At 44.3% G+C, this 22,880-nt stretch overlaps 1 protein-coding gene across 2 annotated transcripts in view; it reads right to left on the bottom strand.

The window, feature by feature from the left end:
- The window catches only part of HTR2C (5-hydroxytryptamine receptor 2C), a 244,054-nt gene that overhangs the window by 47,769 nt on the left and 173,405 nt on the right, over positions 1 to 22,880 (bottom strand). The gene's annotated exons all lie outside the window — the stretch shown is intronic.

Raw genomic sequence — 22,880 nt, 5'->3', positions numbered from 1 at the left:
ATTCGTAATTTATGAAATTTCAGAAATTTCGAAATTTTGAAATCTTAAATTTCGGAAGTCCTCAGAATTTAGAAACGCTAGCGCACCCTAGAAACAAAACGAGTTTAGAACCAATTTTTTTCTTGATCGCCCAAGCCTACTATCTACCTTCCTTCCTTCCTTCCTTCCTTCCTTCCTTCCTTCCTTCCTTCCCTTCCCTTCCCTTCCCTTCCCTTCCCTTCCCTTCCCTTCCCTTCCCTTCCCTTCCCTTCCCTTCCCTTTCCTTTCCTTTCCCTTCCCTCTATCTATCTATCTCTCATCTACCTACCTACTTACCTATCTACCTGTCCATCTATCTGCTCTCAATCTACACATCCATCTATCCATCCAGTTTTCTATTCATCCATCCATCTATATTGCTCTTAGCATTGGCAGATCAGAATTATTCCAGATCTCAAGCATTTGTCATGAGAATGACAAGGTTTTGGAACAGATTTCAACCATTATCAAGGGCTGAAAAGATTACTTGGAAATCATCTCCATGGAAAAGTGTGCCTTCCTCTCCAAGAAAAATTAAACACTATTTCATTATTTTGCTGACGGGAGGAAAACCAACTCACTTGAAATATGGTGCTAGAGGGGAATCCTACACACACGATTGACCGCCAAACATACATATAATCCACAAAGAACTTGACAGTGCCAAAAGGACTCAATTGAGACTATCCTACTTTGGGCATATTTTGGGATGGCACAATTCATCAAAATAATGCTTTGGGGAAAATCCTGACAGTTAAGAAACCTGCTTTGATTATTGGTTCAAAAACTTGGAAATGGCTGAATATTCTTTCCACCCTTACTTTAATTTTATTTATTTTTTGTCGTGTCAAGGCAACCAGTCAAATATATTACATTTCTAACAGAATAAAGGAAACAAACAGACAAAATACAAAATTTGTGAAGTTTGGTAGTTGATTAAATGTCCTTTGACCAGTATCTGGCCACTTGGAGTGCTTCTGGTGTTGCTGCAAGAAGGTCCTCCCTTGTGCATGTAACAGGGCTCAGGTTGCATTGCAGCAGGTGGTCAGTGGTTTGCTCTTCTCCACACTCGCATGTCGAGGATTCCACTTTGTGGCCCCATTTCTGAAGGTTGGCTCTGCATCTCATGGTGCCAGAGTGCAGTCTGTTCAGCACCTTCCAAGTTGCCCAGTCCTCTGTGTGCCCAGGGGGGAGTCTCTCATTTGGTATCAGGCATTGGTTGAGGTTCTGGGTTTGAGCCTGCCACTTTTGGACTCTCGCTTGCTGAGGTGTTCCAGCGAGTGTCTCTGTAGATCTTAGAAAACTATTTCTAGATTTAAGTCGTTGACGTGCTGGCTGATACCCAAACAGGGGATGAGCTGGAGATGTCTCTGCCTTGGTCCTTTCACTATTGGCTGCTACTTCCCGGCGGATGTCAGGTGGTGCAATACCGGCTAAGCAGTGTAATTTCTCCAGTGGTGTAGGGTGCAGACACCCCGTGATAATGCGGCATGTCTCATTAAGAGCCACATCCACTGTTTTAGTGTGGTGAGATGTGTTCCACACTGGGCATGCGTACTCAACAGCAGAGTAGCACAGCGCACTTACTTTATTTTTATTTTTTTGTCCATCCTTACTGCAATGTCAACAAGGCAGTGAATCCACATCTGACAGCTAGAGGAGCTCTCCAAGGTGCTGAAATTCCAGGAGGAGATTCCAGCATCTTGAGGAGCTTTTCAGGCTAAACCGCTCTGCCAGATCGAAGAGTGGATTCCTCTTTTCTTTCTTGGAGGAAAACAGCCCCAAAGGCTGGCCTTCCTCCAAGGCTTCATCAGCCACCAGCCATTTCAGATTTATGAGATGCTTCCCTTGAGCTTTAACCTTTCTCCTCCCCAAGAGTTATACCTCTGGGTTTTCTGGCTCAGTAGACTTGTCAATAACAAACAGCCCATCAGTCATTTCTCTTAGAGAGGAAGGTGGGCCCAAGGCAGATTAGATGCTAAAGTGGAGGGAGGCGAGGGAAGGATTAGACCAGAGCCATAAAGCTCTGCATCTCACACATTGATCTCCATGCAAGTTTGGGGCTAGTTATTCTCTTTTTTATTATGATGACGAGCCCGGGTTAGATATTTGGTAATTTGCAGCACTATCTATCTGTCTGTCTATCTATCTATCTATCTATCTATCTATCTATCTATCTATCTATCTATCTATCTATCTATCTATGTATCTATCTATCTATGTATCTATCTATCTATGTATGTATGTATGTATGTATCTATCTATCTATCTATCTATCTATCTATCTATCATCTATCTATCTATCTATCTATCATCTATCTATCTATCTATCTATCTATCTATCTATCTATCTAAATGCTCTGTGTGTAATGAGTACCTTAAAAACAAAAGAACCAATGAATGAAATCACTCCAAATTTGGCAACAAAACATCACACAACACAAGGAGTGACCATCACTCCAAAAATTATGTTTTTGTCATTTGGGAGTTGTAGTTGCTGGGATTTATAGTTCACCTACAATCAGAGCATTCTGAACTCCACCAACAATGGAATTGAACCAAACTTGGCACACAGGACTCCCCTGACCAACAGAAAACACTAGAAGGGATTGGTGGGCACAGACCTTGAGTTTGGGAGTTGTAGTTCCCCTACATCCAGAGAGCACTGTGGACTCAAACAATGATGGATCTGGACCAAACTTGGTACAAGCACTCAATACGCCCAAATATGAACACAGATGGAGTTTGGGGGAAATAGACCTTGACATTTGGGAGTTGTAGTCACTGGGATTCATAGTTCACCTACAATCAAAGAGCATTCTGAACCCACAAAGGACAGAATTGGGGCAAACTTCCTACACAGAACCCCCATGACCAACAGAAAATACTTAAGGCCATCCAGTCCAACTCCCTTCACCAGGGCAAGAAAACGTAATCAAAGTCCTCCTGACAAAAAGCCATCCAGCCATAGAGATAGATAGATAGATAGATAGATAGATATGATTCACACACAGAGAGATATAGTATCATAGATTTAAAAGGGACCCTTAAAGAAGGACAACGATATCTTGCATGTTCCAGGGTGGGCAAACCAGACACTCTCCACATCAACACTGACAAACAGCAAGAAATACTGTTTACTCACAAGCATCAAGACATTACATATATTAAAAACCAACACTTTTTCATTACTTTATTTCCCAGATCAACAGACTGGGCCAGGGGCAGAGGACAGATAGTTAATTTGAAAAAGTCATTGTTTTTGGATGTTATGAATGGTCCCATTAAGAAAACGCATGAGCATGTGAGTGGACTTCAACTCACATCATGCCAGGTTAGTCCCTCTCAAACCTCACCAGTATCTAAACTTGGCCATATTGGATCTGCATGCCACTTTTGGTCAAGATCCATTGATTGTGTGAATCAGTGCTCCCTGGATGCAGGTGAACTATAACTCCCAAAAATCAAGGTCGCAATCCCCACCAATGTTCAAAGTTGGCCATATGGGGTATAAATGCAAGTTTGGCCCATCTCCATTGTCGGCTGGTTTCAGAGTGGTCTCTGGATGTTGGTGAACTATAACTCTCCAAATCCAGAGTCAATCAACCCCAAACCCCTCCAGTATGTTCTGTTGGTCATGAGGAATTCTGTATGACTTATTAAGTTAGTTAGTTAGTTAGTTAGTTACTGTATTTGTATACCACCTTTCTCAGCCTGTAGGCAACTCAAGGCGGTTAACAGGGCAAAATTTAATGCTTACAATATCATAAATACAAATAAATACATAATAAATAATAAAAACTAAACAAATAAATAAAATATAAATTCATAGTGTCTTCTTGTTAAAAACGTTGTCCGGACTCATTGTCTAGTTGTTCCATTTTCCTATGTCAGTTACTCTGCATTTGCAAACGCTTGTTCAAAAAGCCACGTCTTGACTTTATTCCGGAATGTTAAAAGGGAGGTGGATGATCTAATATCTATAGGGAGGGCGTTCCACAGCCGAGGGGCCACCACCGAGAAGGCCCTGTCTCTCGTTGCTGCCAAACATACTTGTGACAAAGGCGGTAATGAGAGCAGGGCCTCCCCAGATGATCTTAAGGTCCTAGATCAGTGGTTTTCAACCTTCCTAATCCCATGACCCCTTTACACAGTCCCCCATGTTGTGTGACCCCCAACCATAACATTGTTTTGCTACTTCATAACAGTCATTTTACTACTGTTATAAATCATAATGTAAGTATCTGATCTGCAGGATGTATTTTCATTCACTGGAGCAAACTGGGCACAAATACCCAATACGCCCAAATGTGAATGCTAGTGGGGTTAGGGGAGGATTGATTTTGTAATTTGGGAATTGTAGTTGGTGGGATTTATAGTTCACCTATAATCAAAGAGCATTCTGAACTCCACCAGCGATGGATTTGAACCTAATTTGGCACACAGAACTCCCATGACCAATGGAAAATGCTGGAAGGGTTTGGTGGACATTGACCTTGAGTTTGGGAGTTGTAGTTCACCAGAGAGCACTGTGTACTCACGCAATGATGGAGGTAGACCAAACTTGACACAAATACTCAATATGTCCAAATGTGAACACTGGTGGAGTCTGGGGAAAATAGACCTTGACTTTTGTGAGTTGTAGTTGCTGGGATTTATAGTTCACTACAATCAAAGAACGTTCTGACCCCCCCCCCCCCCAATGATAGAATTAGCTCAAACTTCCCACATGGAATCCCCATGACCATCAGAGAATACTGTGTTTTCTGATTATCTTTGGTGACCCCAAAGATTTGGCGACACCCACTCATGACCCCCTCAGGGGTCCCGACCCCCAGGTTGAGAAACACTGTCCTAGATGGTTCAGATTCGTTGTTGGCGGGAGTCACAATGCTCTCTGGAAGTGGGGCCATCTTGGAAAACACATAGAAACATACATAAAACATTCGAACAATCCCTAATAGTGCTCTCTGAAAGTGGGGGCCATCTCAGAAAAGGCATACATACATACATACATACATACATACATACATACATACATGCATACATACATACACATACAAATATTTGACTCCTATTATAGAAATAGATCGATCAATCAATAGATAGATAGATAAGTAGATAGATAGTAGGCTTGTGCAATTTGGCTGGAGGATGATCCGTTTTTGGTATCCAAATTTCGTTCGAGCCTCCTGGAAATTGGCTAATGGAAAAATCTGTTTTTGGTTCGGTAGCCAAATGATCCAGGAAGATCCAGCTCATTGGCACCGGGGTCTGTGGCACAGCTGGCTGAGTGTCAGCTGCATTAAGATCACTTCTGACCAAAAGGTCATGAGTTCGAAGCCAGGCCAGGTCCAAGTGAGCTTCCGACCAATTGTGTAGCTTGTTGTCGACCTTTGCATCCCGAAAGACAGTTGCATCTGTCAAGTAGGAAAATTAGGTACCACCTATGTGTGGGGAGGCTAATTTAACTAATTGATGAGACCATAAAAAAGACTCCAGCAAAGCACTCCGGCAAAGCATGCAGGGTATGCGGAAGTACTTCATCAGTGTCACAGATGGACGATGAAAGTGACAGCTCCCCTGGCGGCCAGAAAAGTTAAATAGCCTCTGACTGTCTGTCTATATCTGTTGTGTGTCTTTGGCATTGAATGTTTGCCATATATGTGTACATTGTAATCCGCCCCGAGTCCCCTGCGGGGTGAGAAGGGCGGAATATAAATGCTGTAAATAAATAAAATAAATTGGCAGCAATGGGGAATTTGCAAGGCTCCCCTTTCCGCTCCTGGGATCCTTTCCTTTCTTCATTTCACCAGAGTCTGGGTTTGAGGAACATGGTTAAGGAAGCATGTGCCACATGATCCCGAGCAGAAGGTAAGAAGCTGCGCCAGGCAGCCACATGGACCATTTCGGGTGAAAAAACATGGCGGCTGAGTCCTTGCTGTTATGGCCATCTGCAGAAGCCAAACAAGCTGAAGGAAAACAGATCCGTGCACAAGTCTGATTGAAAGATAGATAGATAGATAGATAGATAGATAGATAGATAGATAGATGGATGGATGGATGGATGGATGGATGGATGGATGGATGGATGGATGGATGGATGGATGGATAGATGGATAGATGGATAGATGGATAGATGGATAGATGGATAGATGGATAGATGGATAGATGGACAGATGGACAGATGGACAGATGGATAGATGGATGGATGGATGGATAGAGAGAGAGAGAGAGAGAGAGAGAGAGATTTTGGATAAGCCAGGCTCCCTTGTGTTTCTTCCGGATCAAACCCCCAGACCACACTTGTCTTTATGGCCACACAATAATAATGCGCAGAAACAGGCCCATGCAAATGTGCTGCCTCCCCAGTTTATTATGAAAATGCTGCTCTTGGCTTTGCTCCAAACATTTTCATTGCCAGCCAACGCCATTCATTGCGCCGTGTTTACCCTTTTCATAAAACCCTTAAAATATATTTACAGGAAATGCAATACCAACACAGTCCTGCGAGGACTATGTTGGTATTGCATTACATATGCCTGGTTTGCATACATAAGATTTGAATCATCCCAAAAGTAGGAGAATTCATAATATGGGCCTCGACTTCTGATACTCAAGGTAAAATGCAACGTTTTGGAGCAAAACTTTCTCCCAAAATGTTGAATGAGGGTGTTTTAAAGGGGGCAAGTTTTCACCTCCGGAAGGAGCAGAGTGGGCTTATGCTTAGATCAGTGTTTCTCAAGCTTCCTAATGCTGTGACCCCTTCATACAGTTCCTCATATTGTAGTGACCCCCAACCATAAAATTATTTTTGTTGCTACTTCACAACTGTGATTTTGCTCCTGTTATGAACTGTCATGTAAATATCTGATGTGCAGGATGTATTTTCATTCACTGGACCAAATTTGGCACAAATACCCAATACGACCAAATTTGAATACTGGTGGGGTGCAGACGAATTGATTTTGGGAGTTGTAGTTGCTGGGACTGATAGTCCACCCATAATCAAAGAGCATTCTGAACTCCACCAATGATGAAATGAAACCAAACTTAGCATGACCAATAGAAAATATTGGAAGGGTTTTTATACTGTGAATGTTTTTGAATGTTTTCATACTGTCTTATATTGTTTTTATTTAAATTGTATATTTATGCTTTTGGTTGTGGGCACCTTGGTGTGCTAGTAGTTAGCCGCCCTGAATATTGGTGGGATTGAGGGGGGGGGGTGATTTTGTCATTTGGGAATTGTAGTTGCTGGGATTTATAGTTCACCTACAATCAAAGAGCATCCTAAACTCCACCAATGATGGAACTGAACCAAATTTGGCACACAGAACTCCCATGAGCAACAGAAAATACTGGAAGGGTTTGGTGGGCATTGACCTTGAGTTTTGGAGTTGTAGTCCACCTACATCCAGAGAGCCCTGTAGACTCAAACAATGATGGATCTAGACCAAACTTGACACGGATACTCAATATGCCCAAATGCGATCATTGGTGGAGTTTGGGGAAAATAGACCTTGACATATGGGAGCTGTAGTTGCTGGGATTTACAGTTCACCTGCAATCAAAGAGCATTCTGACCCCACCAATGATAAAATTGTGCCAAACTTCCCACATAGAACCCCTATGACCAACAGAAATTACTGTGTTTTCTAATGGTCTTTGGCGACCCTTCTAATACACCCTCGCGACCCCCACAGGGGTCTCGACCCCTAGGTTGAGAAACTCTGGCTTAGATCATGGGGACAAGAGTTTGAATCCTTGCTTAGCCCTGGAAACACAAATCTTGGGTTAGTCACACTCTCTCAGCCTCAGAGATTGACAAAGGCAAATTTCTTCTGCATAAATCTTGGTAAAGAAAACTCGACAATAGGTTCCCTTTAGGATCGCTATAGGGTGCAAAGTACTTGAATGCACACAACAACAACAACATCCTTTGGGAGGACCCATGTTGCATCATTTCCTGCCATTGTTTTGAGGAAAATTGAATTGTCTGGAGGCAACATAGAGTCCCAGGATGCTGATAAGACTGGAAGTATTTATATATGTTTTCATGCTTTAGAGCAGTAGGCTTCAACTTTCCTAATGCTGCAACCCCTTAATACAATTCCTCATGTTGTGGTGATCCCCCAACTATAACATTATTTTCGTTGCTACTTCATAACTGTAATTTTGCTACTGTTATGAATTGTAATGTAAATATCCGATATGCAGGATATATTTTCATTCACTGGACCAAATTCGGCACAAATACTCAATACGCTCAAATTTGAATACTAGTGGGGTTGATTTTGTAATTTGGGAGTTGTGTTTGCTGGGATTTATAGTTCACCTACAATCAAAGAGCATTCTGAACCCCACCAACGATGGAATTGAACTAAACTTGGCACACAGTTCTCCCATGACCAACAGAAAATACTGAAAGGGTTTGGTAGGCAGTGTCCTTTGGTTTTGGAGTTGTAGTTCACCTACATCCAGAGAGCACTGTGGACTCCAACAATGATGGATCTGGACCAAACTCTACACAAATACTCAATATGCCCAAATGTGAACACTGGTGGAGTTTGGGGAAAATAGAATTTTGACATTTGGGAGTTGTAGTTGCTGGGATTTGTAGTTCACCTACAATCACGGAGCATTCTGAACCCCACCAACGATAGAATTGGGCCAAACCTCCCACACAGAACGCCCATGTGGGCCACAGCAACGCGTGGCAGGGGACAGCTGGTATGGTAAATAAATAAATACCCAAAAGTCACCAAAGGCTCTTTCTCCTGTTTGGAAAAAATCCCTAAACAAATAGAATCCAAACTTTCACAAACGCCCCTCTGCCGTAAGAATTTGCATTTGCCAAGTTCCCTGCGCACTAATTCTGATTCATTTTTTTCCTTCAACAGATGTGACTGACATCTCCAAAAGCTTTTCATAACAGATGTGATTGACGGGCCTTGGGAGGGGAGGGTCCAACCAAATGACAATCGTCATTGTCAATTATGCAATCTTTATATTTAAGAAACCACGCTGTGTGATTATTCCTAAGGATTGCTGGGAAACGGGATGTACACACCTCTGTGTGTAATGACAATAGCAAAGATGATGCTGATTTACGTCGGTTGTCACCCTTGTGATGTGCAATGGCAACTGCCATAGAATCATATAATCATGGCGTTGGAAGAGACTTCATGGGCCATCCAGTCCAACCCCATTTTGCCAAGAAGCATGGAAATCACATTATTTATTTATTTATTTACAGCTTTTATATTCCGCCCTTCTCACCCCGCAGGGGACTCAGGGCGGATTACAGTGTACACATATATGGCAAACATTCAATGCCAATTTTTGACATACAAACATATACAGACATACACAGAGGCTATTTAACTTTTTCTGGCCGCCAGGGGAGCTGTCGCTTTCATTGTCCATCTGCGACGCTGATGAAGCACTTCCGCATTCCAATCATGCTTCCCCGCAGGAATGCTTTGCTGGAGTCTTCTTTATGGCCTCATAAATCAGTTAACTTAGCCTCCCCACACTTTAAGGTGGCACCTAATTTTTCTACTTGACAGATGCAACTGTCTTTTGGGTTGCAAAGGTCGACAACAGGCTACACACAATTGGTTGGAAACCCACTCCAACCCGGGTTGGCTTCGAACTCATGACCTTTTGGTCAGAGTGATCTTAATGCAGCCACAATCCCGGTGCTTTCAAAGCACCCTCGACATTCAAAGCACCCTCGACAGATGGCCATCCAGCTTCCTTTTAAAAGCCTCCAAAGAAGGAACCTCTACCACACTCCGGGGCAGAGAGTGAGTTCCACAGCTGAATGGCTCTCACAGTCAGGAAGTTCTTCCTAATGTTCAGGTGGAATCTCCTTTCTTGTCATTTGAAGCAATTGTTCCATTATGTCCTAGTCATAGAATCATAGAATCCTAGAGTTGGAAGAGACCTCATGGGCCATCCAGTCCAACCCCATTCTGCCAAGAAGCAGGAATATTGCATTCAAAGCACCCCTGACAGATGGCCATCCAGCCTCTGTTTAAAAGCTTCCAAAGAAGGAGCCTCCACCACACTCCAGGGCAGAGTTCCACTGCTGAACGGCTCTCACAGTCAGGAAGTTCTTCCTCATGTTCAGATGGAATCTCCTCTCTTGTAGTTTGAAGCCATTGTTCCTTGTCCTAATCTCCATGGAAGCAGTAAACAAGCTTGCTCCCTCCTCCCTGTGGCTTCCTCTCACATATTTATACATGGCTATCATATCTCCTCTCAGCCTTCTCTTCTTCAGGCTAAACATGCCCAGCTCCTTAAGCCGCTCCTCATAGGGCTTGTTCTCCAGGCCCTTGATCATTTTAGTCACCCTCCTTTGGACACATCCCAGCGTGTCAACATCTCAGTTCAATGCCGTGACCCCTTAATACAGTTCCTCATGTTGTGGTGACCCCCAACCATAAAAAATATTTTCTTTGCTACTTCATAACTGGAATTTTGCTGCTGTTATGAATTGTAATGTAAATATTTGATATGCAGGATGTTTTTTCATTCACTGGACCAAATTTGGCACAAATACCAAATCTGAATACAGGTGTGGTTGGGGGGAGGATTGATTTTTGACATTTGGGAGTTGTAGTTGGTGGGATGTATAGTTCACCTACAATCAAAGAGCATTCTGAACCCCACCAATGATAGAATTGGGCCAAACTTCCCACACGGAACCCCCATGACAAACAGAAAGTATTGTGTTGTTGTAGGTTTTTCCAGGCTATATGGCCATGTTCTAGAGGCATATTCTCCTGATGTTTCGCCTGCATCTATGGCAAGCATCTTCAGAGGTAGTGAGAATGCTTGCCATAGATGCAGGAGAAACGTCAGGAGAAAATGGCTGCAGAACATGGCCATATAGCCCAGAAAAACTTACAACAACCCAGTGATTCCAGCCATGAAAGCCTTCGACAATAGAAAGTACTATGTTTTCTTATTGTCTTTGGCGACCCCTTTGACACCACCTCACAACCCCCCCCCCCCCCGCAGTGGTCCCGACCCCCAGATTGAGAAATGCTAATGTAGATGCAACATTCGGTTGCTGGTTCCAGTTCCAATACATCTTTGTGCACCTGACACATTATGTGCTGCATTATCCTTAACCCAGCCACTTCGGCACAACTGTGCACAATGCCGGTTCCGTTCTTCTATTGTTTTCCAGCTTATTTGAAATGGATTGGATGTTTCTGGTAGAAATCTAAATTGCAAGCGCAGAACCCCGGGGCCATGTTCCATAAGGCTCATTATGTTTCATTTAAACGAGAGAGAGAGAGAGAGAGGAAGGGGAAGAAGACGAAGAGCATGCAAATTGCAGAGCAGGCCAAGGAGTGCACAGGAGCCTGCGCTTCAGAAGTGTTCTCTGGAAATACTTATTGCTATTAGCGCAGCCTGGCATTCTTCAGGCTGACCTTGAGAACAGAACGGAATAAGCAGCAAATCCTATAATGCTTGTCGAAAGAGGAACACAGGAGCCATTCAAAGGAAAGGAAGGCAAACAACATTGTATCTCCAACAAACAACTAAGAGATCCGCATTGCACAATTAAAGTGTTTTGATATCGCAAAAGCTGCACATCGCAAGTATTGAACCTGACTCAGCACATAGAAGATGGCTTTGAAAGGCAGCAGATCACAGGAGCTGTCTTCATAGACCTGTCCGCAGCCTATGATACTGTGAACCACCGCCTCCTCCTGAGAAAAATGTAGAATATCACAAAGGACGACCACTTTACCCGCCTCATAGGAAACCTGCTACAAAACAGGAGCTTTTTTGTTGAGTTCCAAGGCCAGAGAAGCACATGGCGGAAACAGAAGAACGGCCTGCCTCAGGGGAGCGTGCTTGCTCCATCCATGTTCAACATCTACACAAATGACCAGCCACTGCCAGAAGGGACAGAGAGTTTCATCTATGCTGATGATCATGCCATCACCGCTCAAGCAGGGAGCTTTCAGATGGATGAACAGAAGCTCTCCAAAGCTGTAGGTGCTCTTACTGCCTATTACAGGGAAAACCAGCTGTTCCCCAACCCATCCAAAACACAGACATGTGCCTTTCATCTCAAGAACAGAGAAGCATCCCAAGCTTTGAAGATCACCTGGGAAGGAATCCCACTGGAGCATTGCAGCGCACCCAAATACCTGGGAGTCATTCTGGACTGTGGTCTGACCTACAAGAAGCACTGCCTGAATATCAAGCAAAAAATGGGTGCTAGAAACAATATCATATGAAAGCTGACTGGCACAACCTGGGGATCACAACCAGATACAGTGAAGACATCTGCCCTTGTGCTGTGCTACTCTTTTTTGTTTGTTTGTTAAAATGCTATACGATTGTCTGGATGCTGCTGACATGATAAATGGTGCAATATCGGCTAAACAGTGTAATTTCTCCAGTGGTGTAGGGCGCAGACATCCCGTGATAATGCAGCATGTCTCATTAAGAGCCACATCCACTGTTTTAGTATGGTGAGATGTGTTCCACACTGGGCATACATACTCAGCAGCAGAGTAGCATAGTGCAAGGGCAGATGTCTTCACTGTGTCTGGTTGTGATCTCCAGGTTGTGCCAGTCAGCTTTCGTATGATATTGTTTCTAGCACCCATTTTTTGCTTGATATTCAGGCAGTGCGTCTTGTAGGTCAGAGCACAGTCCAGAATGACTCCCAGGTATTTGTAGAATTAATGCAGTTTGACACCACTTTAATGGCCGTGATTCAATGCTGTGGAATCCTGAGAGTTGGAGCTTGGCACTCTTGGGCAGAGAAGACTCAAGCCCAGGTAAAACGACAATTCCCAGGTTTCCATAACATGGCCAACCTAGCTGCATGTAAACATCAGAATTAATGCAGCTTGACACCTCAACCTCCTTCCCTTTAACTGAAATGGTTCAACAATATGGAATTCTGGGAGTTGTAGTTTGGTCAGGCACTTGGGTAGAGAAAGTGAAAGAAGGTGTCAAACTACAACCTCCAGGGTTCCATAGCATTCACCCATGAGTGAATGTTGCATCTAAATGCATTAATGGTACAACATAGAAGTATCCAGAGTGGTCTGAATAGCTCAGTGGTTCTCAACCTGTGGGTTGCGATCCCTAGAGGGGTCGATTGGCCATTTGAAAGGAGCTGTGCTACTGCCTCTTTAGGCCCTGCCTCCTCCGCCTCCCCAAAATGGCCATTGTTCATACTTCCCCAAACATATTGTTTTTGTGATTAATCACTATGCTTTAATTATGTCCTATTTGTAATAATGAGAATACATCCTGCATATCAGACATTTATATTATGATTCATAACAGTAGCAAAATTACAGTTCTGAAGTAGAAACGAAAATAATTTTATGGTTGGCGGTCACCACAACATGAGGAACTGTACTTAGGGGTTGTGGCATCCGGAAGGTTGAGAAACACTGAAATAACGGAACTCTCTGTGGTGCAATGGGTTAAAGCCTTGTGCCAGAAGGACTGAAGGACAGGTCAGAGGTTCAAATCCAGGGGGAGTGGGTTGTCAGCTCCAGCTCCTCATGCGGGAACATGAGAGAAGCCTCCCACAAGGGTGGTAAAATATCAAAACATCCGGGTGTCCCCTGGGCAACATCCTTGCAGACGGCCAGTTCTCTCACACCAGAAACGACTTGATAGAATCATAGAATCAAAGAGTTGGAAGAGACCTCATGGGCCATCTAGTCCAACCCCTGCCAAGAAGCACCCCTGACAGATGGCCACCCAGCCTCTGTTTAAAAGCCTCCAAAGAAGGAAGGAGCCTCCACCACCCTCCTGGGGAGAGAGTTCCACTGCTGAACGGCTCTCACAGTCAGGAAGTTCTTTCTCATGTTCAGATGGAATCTCCTCTCTTGTAGTTTGAAGCCATTGTTCCACATCCTAGTCTCCAGGAAGGCAGAAAACAAGCTTCCTCCCTCCTTCCTGTGGCTTCCTCTTACATATTTATACATGGCTATCATGTCTTCTCTCAGCCTTCTCTTCTTCAGGTTTAACATGACCAGCTCCTTAAGCCGCTCCTCATAGGGCTTGTTCTCCAGACCCTTGATCATTTTAGTCGCCCTCCTCTGAACACATTCCAGCTTGTCAATATCTCTCTTGAACTGTGGTGCCCAGAATTGGACACAATATTCCAAGTGTGGTCTAACCAAGGCGGAATAGAGGAGTAGCATGACTTCCCTGGATCTAGACACCATGCTCCTATTGATCTCAAGTCACTCCACAAAAAAAACAAAAAAACAAAAAACTGAAATAGTGGATGAAACTATAACTCCCGAGATGAAGCCATAGCACTTAATGGATCTGAAGCTACCTCTCCCTTCCTGAGAATGGATCAATTAGATGCTTTTGACGGGTTTTTTCAGAATGTGCTGGGAGTTGTCATCAAAAATATCTATGGGGGGCTTCTGGGAGTTGTAGTCCACCAAGTACCTTGTCTGATCTCTCTTTTCCCTGACCTCTTTCTTGTTCTACGGTCCATGAATCCACCCCTCATTTCCCTCTTGGAACCATTTCCTTGCAGCTGGAAATCAGGTTAGTTGGGAACAATATGTCTCCCATTACAAAAAAAGATGAATCCCGGCTCTTCATTAAATCATTAAGCCCGTTAAGGCGGGTGACTAATTCCCCTGCATTCTCCTCTCTTCGAGAAACGGCATCTTATTATTAGCCAGGGAAAAGCAAACTGGCAAGAAAATGCATTTAGGCAGACAGATCCTTTTAATTTGGGGACGCATTAAACAACGGCTGATTTAATTTCTCCCTTTAAAGAAAAAGAAAAGAAAGGACGAAGAGGAAGCGGAATTGTGTTACTGGGGGGAAAGAGGGAAGGGGGGACCTCCACTTCTGGGCTCCCAGCCTGGGCTCTCCCCCTTGACAATATTGACATTTGGAGGGCATTTGATTATTCTATTTATTTGACGGTGGAAAGATGAAAGGGAGCAAAGGGCCAAGAGGTTGGCCGCCGTCCAGTGACAGTTATGCATTTTTAAGCTTCGCTGAGAGCAACAAGAGCAGAACATGTAAAACATTGTTATTTCTTTCTTTCTGTCCTTTTTCCTTCTCCCTCTTTCCTTCCTTCCTTCCTTCCTTCCTTCCTTCCTCTTCCCTTCTTTTTCTTTCTTTCCTTCCTTTCTCCCCTCATACCTTTCCCCTTTCCCTCCTTCCCTTCTTTTCCTTTCTTTTCCCTTCCTTCTCTCATCCCCTTTTTCTTTTCTTTCCTTTCTCCCTTGCTTTTCCTCATACACCTTCCACCTTTGCTTTCCTTTCTCTTATTTCGTTTTCCTTTCTCTTTCTTCCCTCCTTTCCCTTGTCCCTTCTTCCCTTTTTCCCTTGCTTTCCTGCCATTCACTCATACCTTTCCTCTTTCCCTCCCTCCCTTCTTTTCCTTTCTTTTCCCTTCCTTCTCTCATCCCCTTTTTCTTTTCTTTCCTTTCTCCCTTGCTTTTCCTCATACACCTTCCACCTTCCCTGCCCTCCACTCATACCTCTTCGCCTTTCCTTTCTCCTCCTTCCTTCCCTCCTTTTTTCTATCTTTCCCCTTCCCTCCCTTCTCCCCTTGCTTTTCCCTCCTCCACCATGTTTTTCTTTCTCTTCCCTTCTTTTTCTTTCTTTCCTTCCTTTCTCCCCTCATACCTTTCCCTCCCTCCCTCCCTTCTTTTTCTTTCTTTCTTTCCTTCTCTCCTCCCATCTTTTTCTTTCCCTTCCTTCCTCCCTTGCTTTCCCCCATACATCTTCCACCTTTGTCTTGCTTTCTCTTTTTTCCTTTCTCCCCCTTTCTCTTTCTTCCCTCCTTTCCCTTGTCCCTTATTCCCTTTTTTCCCTTGCTTTCCTGCCCTTCACTCATACCTTTCCTCTTTCCCTCCTTCCCTTCTTTTCCTTTCTTTTCCCTTCCTTCTCTCCTCCCCTCTTTTTCTTTCCTTTCCTTCCTCACTTGCTTTTCCCCATACACCCACCTTTGCCTTCCTTTCTCTCTTTTCCGTTCCCTCCCTTTCTCTTTCTTCCCTCTTTTCCCTCGTCCCTTCTTCCCTTGCTTTCCTGCCATCCCCTTTCCTTTCTCCTCCTTCCTTCCCTCCTTTTTTCTATCTTTCTCCTTCCCCCCTTCTTCCCTTGCTTTTCCCTCCTCCACCTTGTTTTTCTTCCTCTTACCTTCTTTTTCTTTTCTCTCTCCCTTTGCTCTTTCATTCTTCCCTTCTTTCTCTTTTTTCTTCCTTTCCTTCCTTGGTTTCATACCTCTCACCGTTTCTCTTCCCTCCTTTCCTTTCTTTTTTTCCTTCCCAGTTTCTTCCTTCCTAATCCCTTTCTTTTCTTTCTTTTCCCTCTTCTATTGCTTTTCCTCATACACCTTCATCCCTCTTATTCTTTCCTTTCCTTTCCCTTTCTTTTTATTTCATCCTTCCCTTGCTTTGTTCCTTCCTTAATACTTCTTTCTTTTCCTTTCTTTCCCTCTCCTCATTCTTTTCACCCTTTTCTTTCCCTTCCTCCCCCTCTCTTTCTTCCATTTCTCCCTCCTTTTTCTTTCTCATCCCCCTCCCTTCTTTCCTCTTCCTTCCTTCCCTTCTTTTTCTTTCTTTCCCCTTCCCTTCCTTCTTCCCTTGCTTTTCCTTCTTCCACCTTGCTTTTCTTTCTCTTCCCTTCTTTTTCTTTCTTCCCACTCTTCCTTTTTTCCTTTCTTTCTTCCCTTCTTACTCTTATTTCTTTCTTTCCTTCCTTGGCCTCATACCTTAGACACTTTCCTTTCTCTTGCCTCCTTTTCCTTCCTTCCTTCCTTCCTTCCTTCCTTCCTTCCTTCCTTCCTTCCCTTTTCCTTCCTTTCTTCCATTCCTTTCTTTTCTTCCCTCTTCCCTTGCTTTTCCTTATACACCTTCACCCCTGTTTTCCCTTTCTTTCCTTTGTTTTCTTTTCCTTTCTTTTCCTTTCTTCCCGCTTTTGCTTTGTTCCTTCCTTAATTCTTCTTTCTCTTTCTTTCCTCTCCTCCCCTCATACCTTTCCCCCTTTTCTTTCCCTTCTTCTCACTCCCCGACTTCCATTTCTCCCTCCCTCCCTCCTCTTTCTTTCCTTCCTTCCTTCTTTCCCCTCCCTCCCTCCTCTTTCTTTCCTTCCTTCCTTCCTTCCCCTCCCTCCCCTTTCTTTCCTTCCTTCCTTCCTTCTTTCTTTCCCCTCCCTCCTTCTTTCTTTCTTTCTTTCTTTCTTTCTTTCCCCTCCCTCTCTTTTCTTTCCCTTCTTCCCCCTCCCTGACTTCCATTTCTCCCTCCCTCCTCTTTCTTTCCTTCCTTCCTTCCTTCCTTCCTTCCTTCCTTCCTTCCTTCCTTCTTTCCCCTCCCTCCCTCCCTCCCTCCTCTTTCTTTCTTTCTTTCTTTCTTTCTTTCTTTCTTTCTTTCTTTCTTTCTTTCCCCTCCTCCCTTCTTTCTTCTTTCCTTCCTTCCTTCCTTCCTTCCTTCCTTCCTTCCTTCCTTCCTTCTTTCCCCTCCCTCCCTCCTCTTTCCTTCCTTCCTTCCTTCCTTCCTTCCTTCCTTCCTTCCTTCCTTCCTTCCTTCCCCTCCCTCCCTCCCTCCCTCCCTCCCTCCCTCCTCTTTCTTTCTTTCTTTCTTTCTTTCCCCTCCCTTCCTCCCTTCCTCCCTTACTTCCTTCCTTTCTGCAAAGGGACATGAATGTTTGGGGTCTTGGTTTTTCCAGGATTGTGGCTTGCATATGATTTTAGGAGTCTTGAATTCCGCAGAAGCAGAAAGGCAGGATAGAAATCAAATGATTTGCTCACTTCTGCTGTAAACATTTGGATCAATAGCCAGTTGTTGCCATTTGTAAAACTGGTGCCCAAATGTTGCCAACATTGGCATCTGATATTTAATCCAGAGCGAAACAGATCCAACAAATGCCCAGCTCTCCAAGTCAGAAACGGAGGAAATGACCTCCAAAATATATCAAGTATATCTAGACCTGCACTTCTACCTGGAAATATAACGGTGCCCAAGGTGGACCACTATCTTCATTAACAGAGTGGGCTAGGGATACGTTGAATGGCTTCCAAGGGAAAGCAGTGCAAGCGCCACTAAAGGGCTTTAAAGATGACATTGGAGAAAAGGTTAAACGGAGCCGGGCTTATGCGCTAAGCCATATAGGAAAGGAGATTAAGCATGGATAGTGTTTATCAGTTTTTAATATCTGAAAGGCATCGAGAGAAGCCGCGATTAGTGCCAAGGCTGGAGGACCAGAAAGGAAACTGTGCTGGAGAGGACCCCATCATGGCCCAGCCCTTGGAAACTGGGGTGAAAATAGGACTGCATTGGATCAGACCATCACAAAGAAGCCCGCCATTCCTATGCCACAGCACTGATTTTGATATTTGGGAGTTGTAGTTGCTGGGATTTATAGTTCACCTCCAATCAAAGAGCATTCTGAACTCCACCAAAGATGGAATTGAACCAAACTTGGCACACAGAAATCCCATGACCGACAGAAAATATTGGAAGGGTTTGGTGGGCTTTGACATTGATTTTTGGAGTTGTAGTTCATCTACATTCAGAGAGCACTGTGGACTCAAACAATGATGGATCTGGTCTAAACTTGGCATGAATACTCAATATGCTCAAAGGTGAACACTGGTGGAGTTGGGGAAAATAGACTTGACATTTGTAGTTGCTGGGATTTCTAGTTCACCTACAGTCAAAGAACATTCTGAATCACACCAACAATGGATTGGAATCAAACTTGGCAGACAGAACTCCCATGACGAACAGAAAATACTGGAAGGGTTTAGTGGGCACTGACAAGTTTTGGAGTTGTAGTTCACCTACATCCAGAGAGCACCATGGACTCAAACTATGATGGATCTGAACCAAACTTGACATGAATACTCAATATGGCCAAATGTGAAGACTGGTGGAGTTTGGGGAAAATAGACCTTGACATTTTGGAGTTGTAGTTGCTGGGATTTATAGTTCACCTACAGTCAAAGAGAATTCTGGACCCCACCAATGACAGAATTGGACCAAACTTCCCACACAGAACTCCCATGAGCAACAGAAAACACTGTGTTTTCTCATGGCCTTTGATGCACCCTTTAGGTTCCAAAAGATTGAATGGTCAGGCAGCTGTAGTCGGCGGCTAGGAGGGGACGCCCTTACAGGCACTAAGATGGAGGCGTCCTTGGCGTTCTACCTCTCCTTCCCTATTTCCTCCTATCTCTCCTCCTAGATGTGGCTCACCAGAGAGACCCCCAGAAGGCACCTTCGTGCCCCCCGAATCCCTATGGTGGCAGTTGATGATTGAGGGAGGTCTGGAACCCTGGGGGTTGTAGTTTGACACGTTCTTTCACCTTCTCTGCCCAAGTGCCTGACCAAACTACAACTCCCAGAATTCCATATTGTTGAACCTTGGAGTGTGGTGGAGGCTCCTTCTTTGGAAGCTTTTAAACAGAAGCTGGATGGCTCAAAATGCTCTCAACTCCCAAGTTTGGTCCAGATCCAGAATTGTTTGAGTCCACAGTGCTCTCTGAATGTAGGTGAACTACAACTCCAAAAATCAAGGTCAGTGCCCACCAAATCCTTCCAGTATTTTCTGTTGGACATGGGATTTCTGTGTGCCAAGTTTGGTTCAATTCCATTGTTGGTGGAGTTCAGAATGCTCTTTGATTGGAGGTGAACTATAAATCCCAGCAACTAAAACTCCCAAATCAATCCTTGTCCCAACCCCACCTGTATTCAGATTTGGTATTTGTGCCAAATATGGTCCAGTGAATGAAAATACATCCTGCATATCAGATATTTGCATTGCCATTCATAACAGCAGCAAAATTATAGTTATGAAATAGTAACTAAAATAATTTTATTGTTGGGGTTCACCACAAAGGGGGACCGTATTAAGGGGTTGTGGTATTGAAGGGAGATGTGACAAGCTGGAATGTGTCCAGAGGAGTGTGACTAAAATGATCAAGGTTCTGGAGAACATGCCTTATGAGGAGTGGCTTGAAGAGCTGGACATGTTTAGCCTGCAGAAGAGAAGGCTGAGAGGTGACATGATGAGGACCATTGATTAAGAGGTTAGGGGAAGTCATAGTTTGTTTTTTTGCTATCCCGGAGACTAAACAGAGGCTGGATGGCCATCTGTCAGGGGTGCTTTGAATGCAATATTCCTGCTTCTTGGCAGAATGGGGTTGGACTGGATGGCCCATGAGGTCTCTTCCAACTCTAGGATTCTATGATTCTATGAAAGGACTACGGAGAGCCAAATTAGAAGCCTGGAAGGACCAGTATCAACCCCAAAGAATGAGAAGAATGAGAATAAATAGATAACTAACTCATAGATAAGAGACATCTTATCAAACTCAATCAGTGGGTTGCTGAAAGAACTCATTTGCTCTGCTAATGCCTCCCTTACTTAATTAATTTGCTGGCTTCGTTCGTTGGAGACGAAAGGCTGAGAGGGAAAGCACCCAGGTTGGGTAAGCAGCCTTATTGGATCCATTTAGGCTAACTGATGGGTTTAATTTCCAGGTCTTTGCCCTTTCCCATCCCATTGGCAACCCCAAATAAGCTGGGATGCAATGGAGCGGAATGGGGAATGCGCCGTATAATTGGGTATTTGCAAATGTCCCCATTTTGCTCCCGTTCCTGGGTTTGTAGATGTCTGATTCAATTGCAGATGTGCCCGTTCCCAATTTGCGACTGGTCTCCTTTCATTTACCAAAACAAGCTTTGCAGGGCACCAGGAGAAAGCCAACCAGTATTTTTAGCAACGGAAAACGCAAATCGGAGGGGGAGGAAAAACCCATGTTTCCAGCAACGCAAGCCAATCACAAACCGCAAGAGAAGGGGAGTCAATTAAAAGCCGCCCAGAGTCCAAAGCAATAAAGGAGTAATAAAGCCCTTAATCAGGTAATGCAACCAACTGCTTAGAAGGAAACCCATTTCAAGCGGGGAAATCCAAGAGAAATCCATCCTTCAAAAGGCATGCTAAGGAGCTCTATTCATCTGAACCACAAAACAAGCTACTCTGCCCCATAGGGAATCTATGTATATACATTATTATTATTATTATTATTATTATTATTATTATTATTATTTTCTGGGATAGCTCCCACATCCAAAGAGCGGTATCATGGTCAATGATGAGGGATCTGGACCAAACCTGGCCTAAAACCCATCCTGATCAATTTGAGGTCTTTTGGGCGAAATTAATAGAGGATTATGGGAATTGTAGTCCACTCACACCCTGAGAGAAATGTCTAACCTGCTGACAGGTTGATCTTGACCAAACCTGGCACAAGACCCATCAGATCTGGACCAAACCTGGCACAAAACCCATCAACTTAAAATGCAAGCCATTGACGCAGGGTGGTGGGATCTGCAGTCCACTCACATCCAGAGAGAACTGTCAAACCTGCTGTCGATGGATCTGGAGCAAACTTGGCAGGTAGATCCGTCATGACAAACTTAAAATAATGATGGGTTGTGTGTGCATGTGTGTGTGGTGAGACTGCCAGAGGACGATGGGTATTGTAGTCCACTCACATCTGGAGAGAACTGTCAAACCTGCTGTCGATGGATCTGGAGCAAACTTGGCAGATAGATCCGTCATGACAAACTTAAAATAATGATGGGTTGTGTGCGTGTGTGTGTGTGGGGAGACTGCCAAAGGATGATGGGTGTTGTAGTCCACTCACATCCAGAGAGAACTGTCAAACTTGCTGTCGATGGATCTGGAGCAAACTTGGCAGGTAGATCCGTCACGACAAACTTAAAATAGTGATGGGTTGTGTGTGCGTGTGTGTGTGTGTGGGGGGGGGGGGGGGAGACTGCCAGAGGACGATGGGTGTTGTAGTCCACTCACATCCAGAGTACCATATGAATTTCACGCACAATAGCTCTGGATCAAATTTCACACATGTACTCAACATAGCCAATTTGGCATGCTGATGGGGTTTGGGGAGGCAATGATAGAGAATGATGGGAGTTGTATTCACCCACAGATTTGGACCAAATTTGGCACACAGATCCTTCATGATGATCTTAAAATACTGGTGGTGGAGGGGAAACTGATTCAGGATGATGGGAGTTGTATTTCCCTATGTCCAGAGAGCACTGTGAACCCCACTGGTGATGGATCTCAACCAAACTTGACACACAGAACCCCCGTGCCTTGAAGAGACTTGCTGGCGTGAGTCTCCCTCCAGTATCACACGCTCTCCCTCATCCACATATAGAATCATAGAGTTGGAAGAGACCTCATGGGCCATCCAGTCCAACCCCCTGCCAAGAAGCAGGAAAATTGCATTCAAACCACACTCCAGGGCAGAGAGTTCCACTGCTGAACAGCTCTCACCGTCAGGAAGTTCTTTCTAATATTCAGATGGAATCTCCTTTCTTGTAGTTTGAATGTGTACCATGCTGCAATTTGCTAACTACACCTCCCAGCTTCAAGTCTCAGAAATGGCCCTCTCTTTAGCTGAGAGGCCGGCCAATCACAGCAGACGAGGGCTTTTGGTGGGAGGATTTGCTGTCTGTTTCCAAAAAGGAAGACAAGGACAGGTGGAGAGATCTTCAGACTTCTCTGTGAAAGGGGTTCCTAAGACCATCAGAAATATATGTTTTCTGATGGTCTTTGGTGAACCCTCTGAAATCCACTCCTACCCCCCACAGGGGTCCTGACCCCCAGGTTGAGAAATGCTACTATATGGGGAGAAAGGCAGGATAGAAATAAAGCTAAGGAGAAGGAGGAGGAGAAGGAGGAGGGGGAGGAGAAGGGGAAGGAGGAGAAGGGGAAGGAGAAGCAGGAGGAGGAGGAGGAGGAGGAGGAGGAGGAGGAGGAGGAGAAGGAGGAGGAGGAGGAGA

Source organism: Anolis sagrei, chromosome 10 (assembly GCF_037176765.1).
Source record: "Anolis sagrei isolate rAnoSag1 chromosome 10, rAnoSag1.mat, whole genome shotgun sequence".
Lineage (NCBI taxonomy): Eukaryota > Metazoa > Chordata > Lepidosauria > Squamata > Dactyloidae > Anolis > Anolis sagrei.
Note: the sequence above shows the minus strand (reverse complement) of the source record. Positions and strands in the feature narration are given on the sequence as shown.